The sequence below is a fragment of the Macaca fascicularis genome, chromosome 11 (assembly GCF_037993035.2).
Source record: "Macaca fascicularis isolate 582-1 chromosome 11, T2T-MFA8v1.1".
Classification (NCBI taxonomy): Eukaryota; Metazoa; Chordata; class Mammalia; order Primates; family Cercopithecidae; genus Macaca; species Macaca fascicularis.
In genome coordinates this window covers 64,469,750-64,476,395 of record NC_088385.1, presented here as the reverse complement: position 1 = coordinate 64,476,395, position 6,646 = coordinate 64,469,750, and the positions used below count along the sequence as shown (strand labels likewise).

The window sequence follows — 6,646 nt, the reverse complement described above, 5'->3', positions numbered from 1 at the left end:
CAATATATTTGTGATACGTTATTTTGGCTAAACTATATGAAGAATTCTGAGCCACTGTACCTGTAGTCCAAGCTACTCCAGAGGCCGAAGCAGTAGGATCACTTGAGCCCAGGAGTTTGAGGCCAGCCTAGGCAACATTGTGAGACTCCATGTTTAAAAAAACAAAAAACGCCGGGCGCGGTGGCTCAAGCCTGTAATCCCAGCACTTTGGGAGGCCGAGACGGGCGGATCACAAGGTCAGGAGATCGAGACCATCCTGGCTAACATGGTGAAACCCCGTCTCTACTAAAAATACAAAAAAACTAGCCGGGCGAGGTGGCGGGCGCCTGTAGTCCCAGCTACTCCGGAGGCTGAGGCAGGAGAATGGCGTGAACCCGGGAGGCGGAGCTTGCAGTGAGCTGAGACCCGGCCACTGCACTCCAGCCTGGGCGACAGAGCGAGACTCCGTCTCAAAACAAAACAAAACAAAACAAAACAAAAACAAGAACTCTAGCTATGTAGTTGTATGATGCAGGGTTTAGTTGCCTTTTCAGACAATTATGGACAATCTTTGTTTATTTTACACCACACTCAACAAATAGTCCTTCCTCCCTCCATCTTTCTCTCTCTCTTTCTCTCTTTCTTCTCTCCTTCTTACTTTTTTTTTTTCTCTTGAGACAGGACCTTGCTCTGACACCCAGGCTGGAGTGCAGTGGTACAATCATAGCTCACTGCAGCCTTGACCTCCTGAGCTCAAATGATCCTTCCACCTCCGCCTCCTAAGTACTTGGGACTACAAGGAGGTGCCATCACACCTGACTAAATTAAAAAAGAAAAAGAAAATTGTAGAGACAGCAACTCCCAATGTTGCCCAGGCTGAAATATTTGTTTCTTAAAGGTTAGCTGCAACTTAAACTCTGAAACCATATCAATAAGCCTTTTCTGCTCTGGGTTATATGAAAATCTATCTTGCACTTTGAGTGGATTTTTTTTTACCCGTGCATGATTTTGTATCATCAACGAATTGGTCATTTGGAAAACATTGGTTCACTGAGCTATGCAGAGCTTCCAAATGTTGCCACATTTCACTATACAACGTTTTAAAAATAACATTCATTAATATCACCACCAATCTCATCAGAAAAGTCTTTAAGTATTGGGAAACTGTCAAGCTCGGGTGGCAGGTACAAAATTCTATTTTTGGCTTGAAAGTTCTAACTTTATCGTTGCCAACAAATAATGTTAAGTTGTTTTCCTTGAAGTGACAGGCTTACTTTGTTTATTTTTGTAAAACTGTCTGCCAAATACTCAAGACTCAATAAACATAGTTCATTATACTTTCAAGTAAAAAATGTGTTCACTGAAAAAAATTGGCTAGTTCAGCTTGTGTCTAAATAACACAAGGGCTTTTCTTACAAACAACCAGACTTTGGTAGGGAGCAAAAGCACTTTATGCATACTTCCCATTTTGTTAGACAGAATTTTCAAAAGATGTTCACTGAAGGGTTGAGATTTAACAAAATCAATACTTTTCACAGCTTCACAAAGGATACTCTTTGTTTTTGTTTTTTTTTGTCTTTGTTGTTGTTGTTTTGAAATGGAGTCTCGCTCTGTCGCCCAGGCTGGAGTGCAGTGGTGTGATCTAGGCTTACTGCAACCTCCACCTCCCAGATTCAAGTGATTCTCGTGCCTCAGCCTCCCGAGCAACTGGGACTCTGTCTCACAAAACAAACAAACAAACAAAAAAGAGACAAGTACTGTTTTATTTGTTTGTTTGCTTGTTTTCTAATAGAGAAAGGATTTTCCTGTTTTGCCTAGCTGATATCAAACTTCTGGGCTCAAGGTATCCTCCTGCCTTTACCTCCCCAAGTGTTGGGATTACAGGCATGAGCCCCACTTTTTTTTTTTTTTTTTTTTTTTGAGGTGGAGTTTTGCCCTTGTCACCCAGGCTGGAGTGCAGTGGCGCGATCTTGGCACGCTACAACCTCCGCCTCCCAGGTTCAAGTGATTCTTCTGCCTCAGCCTCCCGACTACAGGGGCCTGCCACCACACCTGGCTAATTTTTTTGTATTTTTAGTAGAGATGGGGTTTCACCACGTTGGCCAGGCTGGTCTCAAACTCCTGACCTCAGGTGATCCGCCTGCCTCGGCCTGCCGAAGTGCTGGGATTACAGGTGTGAGCCACCATGTCCATTTTTTTGTTCGTTTGTTTGTTTGTTTTTAAAGAGACAGAGTCTCGCTCTGTCATCCAGGCTGAAGTGCAGTGGCGTGATCTCGGCTCACTGCAGCCTCGGCCTCCAGAGCTTAAAGAGATCCTCCCACCTCAGCTTCCTGAGAAGCTGGGACTACAGGCGTGCATCACCCCACCGGGCTAATTTTTGGGGATTTGTGTGTATGTGTGGAAACGGGGTTTCACCATGTTGTCCAGGCTGGTCTCAAACTCCTGGGCTCAAGCAGTCCACCTGCCTTGGCCTCCCAAAGTGCTGTGATTACAGGCGTGGGTCACCTCGCCCAGCCATATTTTTTAATAAAAAAGAAGATGGTGCTTTAGGAGGCCAAGGTGGGACGATCACTGAAAGCCAGGACTTTGAGAGCAGCATGAGCAACATAACAAGACTCTGTCTCTACAAAAAATTTTAAAAATTAGCCAGGCATGATGGCACACTCCTGTAGTCCTAGATACTCAGGAGGCTGTGGCAGGAGGATTGCTTGAGCCCAGGAGTTTGAGGCTGCAGTGAGCTGTGATCATGCCACTGCACTCAAACCTGTGCAACAGAGTGAAAACCTCTCTCAAAAAAAGAAAAGAAAATGGAAAAAGTGCCAAGAAAACATCAATAATATAATATAATAATATTAGCAAAAAAGTGAAAATATGTAGTAATAACAGCAATAATAATAGCACACACAATCCTTTTGTGGGTCATACCCATGATGATTGGGTGTTCATGCACAAATACGAGATGTGCCACCTTTTTACAACGTTGGCACATTACCTGTCTGATGACGACAATGACAAAGAAGGAGAAGGAGGAGAAGAGAAGGAGAAGGAGAGGAAGAGGGAGAGAAAGAGAAAAAGGAGGGCAGGCACTTTTTTTTTTTTTTGAGACGGAGTCTAGCACTGTCACCCAGGCTGGAGTGCAATGTCACCATCTCGGCTCAATGCAACCTCCGCCTCCCAGGTTCAAGTGATTCTCCTGCCTCAGCCTCCCAAGTAGCTGGGATTACAGGTGTCCACCACCATGCCCAGCTAATTTTTTGTATTTTTAGTGGAGGCTGGGTTTCACTGTGTCGGCCAGGCTGGTCTCGATCTCCTGACTTTGTGACCCGCCCACCTCAGCCTCCCAAAGTGTTGGGATTACAGGCTTGAGCCACTGCGCTTGGCCTGGGCAGGCACTTTTAAAGCATTTTAATTATGGTACATCTACATGACAGAATACTAGGCAACCTTAAAAATATGGTGGCAATACTTGGCGAGAGTGTAAATTGGTATAACCTTTCTGGAGGACAATTTAGGATTAACTATCCAAATTTAATATGTATATAATCCTTTCATTTAAAAATCCCACTGCTAGGAATTTATCTTAAGGACATTGTAATAAGTGTAATAAATAAATTAAATTATAAGGTGATATGATGTATAAATTCAGAGTAATGTAATATATTCTATCATCCTGAATTATTTTCTGAGATGTGTTGGATGGGGTGAGAAGGAGCAATTTGTAAGTAAACATGTTACCTTAAACTTATAAAAACATATACAGGTCCACTAGGCTGTATCACACTCAAAAATAAGCAGGTATTGTTTACACTGCTTCACCACTAATAAGCACTTGTTGTGTGCTTACGATGTAGACAACCTAAAATTGTAACTGTATTATGTAAAATATAATTTGTAAAAAAGCGACATCTGTTACATACACCCTTGTATAATAGGAATGTGGAAAGTGTGAACCCTGAAAATCTGAGACAGGTCTCAATTAATTTAGGAAGTTTATTTTGCCAAGGTTGAGGATGCGTGCCTGTGGCACAACCTGAGGAGGTCCTGACGACATGTGCCCAAAGTAGTCAGAGCACAGTTTGGTTTTATACATTTAGGGACACATGAGACATCATTAACATATGTAAGATGAACATTGATTCAGTCTGGAAAGGCTGGGCAACTCAAAGCAGGGAAGGGGCTTCCAGGTCATAAGTAAATAAGAGACAAATGGTTGTATTCTTCTGAGTTTCTGATTAGCCTCTCTGAAGGAGGCAATCAGATGTGCATTTATCTCAGTGAGCAGAGGGGTGACTTTGAATAGAATGGGAGGCAGGTTTGCCCTAATAAAAGAAAAACTTCAGCCGAATTAAATTTAAAGGAGCTTGATTGAGCAATGAAGTATTCGTAAGTCAGGCAGCCCCCAGAATCAGAGCAGGTTCACAGACTTCAGGAGTGCCTCCTGGTCAGAACAAATTTATACACAAAAAAGTTAAAGTGACATACAGGAATCGGAAGTGAGGTACAGAAACAGTGAGATTGGTTATAGCTCCGTGTTTGCCTTACTTGAACGCAGTTTGAACACTCAACAGTCTATGAGTGGTTGAAGTATGGCTGCTGGGATTGACCAACACTCGGCTATTGTTATGGGTTCATACTATTAAGTTAGGTTTTCAATTTTGTCTGACTATTAAGCTAAGTTACAGTTCATCCACAAGGTCTCAAATATGGAAGTACAGAGTCCTTCTCAGGCCATGTTTAGTTTGCTTTAACAATTCTCCCATTTTGGTCATTTTCTCAATTTTGAGAGATTGACCAAAACCTTAGTCATTGATGTTACTATCACTGTTGTAAATGTACTTTAAACCTTTGGTATTTAACAAACCTTTCAAAATCAAGCTCTAGATTATCATGCTAAATCAGCCAACATTAAGATTGTTTTGAAACCCACTGGGAAACAGTAGAACAGTGGGTTTTGCAAGGAGAGAATAAGCACTGAGCAGAGGGTATCTCCTTACGTTGGAACATCTATTTACAGGAGAAAAACAAAACCTGATCTTTTCTAGGATCTATGTGTTTTCTTAAAGCCTTAGTTTGATTATGTCACATTTAGCACAAGTGACTCCATTTTAGTTTCATTTGGTTTGTTAGGGCCTAGTGCATGAGCTCAGTCCAAAATAATGGCCTCCCATAATTTTGTTTTAAAAAATTCCCCTTTTCTGGCCAGGTTCTCACTTAGGTGAGAGTGTGACCAAAACTTAGGGCCTTAGCACCACTCTCAGTTACCATCGTTTTAGGTTTCCAGTCTCAGCGTGTCATTCATACGTTATGGTATCCTCATGGTTGCACATTTCTTTCAGCTTTTGTCATTCCAGTTGAAGAGAGACCATTTGACATTCTAGAGATGGCTGCATGCAAACATTTAAAACCTTTAAGAGAACACAGCACACCAGGGAGACTGTTAGTATGACTATGAGGAGGATAATACCAAGAGTTTGGAGTATGCTCCTTACCCAGGGTCCCCATAAACCAAACCACCTAAAATTAAATAGATTAAAGAATGAACTAGCTAGAGTCTACTCACTTGACTAAGTGGTTTTTTCGTTAATCCCCTACAACTGAATTTTTATAATTTACACTTGATGTATTTCTCCATAGGCCACAAATGTCAGCAGCTGCACAGGTACTTTTCTGTTTAACCAATTCTATTATTTAGCATAACTTTCACAAGAGAATTTAAAGTCTGTTGTATAACAACAGACTTTAAAGTCTGTATAACAACAGACTTTAAAGTAGAATTTGCTGTAGAGCCTATTATGAGGGAGACATTTCTAATTATTGCCTCTTTTATTCTAAGCCATGGAAAAAGGACCGAACAAATGATGTCCTTCTAGAAGAGTGAAGGCCTCCTGTCAATGTTCTCTTTAATCCATGATGTGGGTTAAGAGGAGTTTTGACTGATTTTGAGGCAACGTATGTATCACTAAAGTTTCTCACCTACACTAGGCCTTCATCTTTTGTCTATTAAAGTTATTCATGTATAAGGCTGGCTGCAAAATCCTTCACAAAGAAAAGCATACCCTATAAGAGCACATAATGGACCCCCTTTTCATTTATATTGTTCATAGAGGCATAAACAAGGAAAACATATTCAAAGATAAGAGTCTCATGATAATAGAAGTTTTGATCTGTGATCTTTCAGAAAAGCTGTTCACATCAAGGATGCCATCTTCTTCTGGGGAGAAACTTTCCTGATCAGTTTTACCTTAAGGGTTCCAAGAGGTGTACAGTTCCAGGAGTGTGAGGGACCCTTCTCAGTTGTGAGATTATAAACCCAAGGTTCCAGGCTCCAAAGTTTTTCTGTAGTGTGGATGGCAAGGACGGTCTTTCTCTGATGTTCTCAGAAGATCAAGTCTTCGGGTTCTAGACTGAAGGGATTGTCCTCAGTGACCCATAAAAAACTTTCTTTACCTGGTAAAATACACTGTAGCATAATAATCTACTGCTATAACATCAGCCCTCTTGCACGGAAAAGCTTTTATACACCAGAAAACATGCATTGAAAATGACAATTGAATGAAATTCCTTTATAAATGCTTAAATGGCCCATCAGGTAGCCAAATGTACCTGAGGCTTTAATTGTCCTCCTGGGAATATGGAACCAAACATTGGTTTTAAACTATTTCCGCAA

General features: G+C 41.3%; 1 pseudogene; it reads left to right on the top strand.

Annotated features, from left to right (window-relative positions):
* Positions 1-2,885: 2,885 nt before the first annotated feature.
* LOC123567813 (small nucleolar RNA U13) lies at positions 2,886-2,981 on the top strand (annotated as a pseudogene).
* Positions 2,982-6,646: the final 3,665 nt, after the last annotated feature.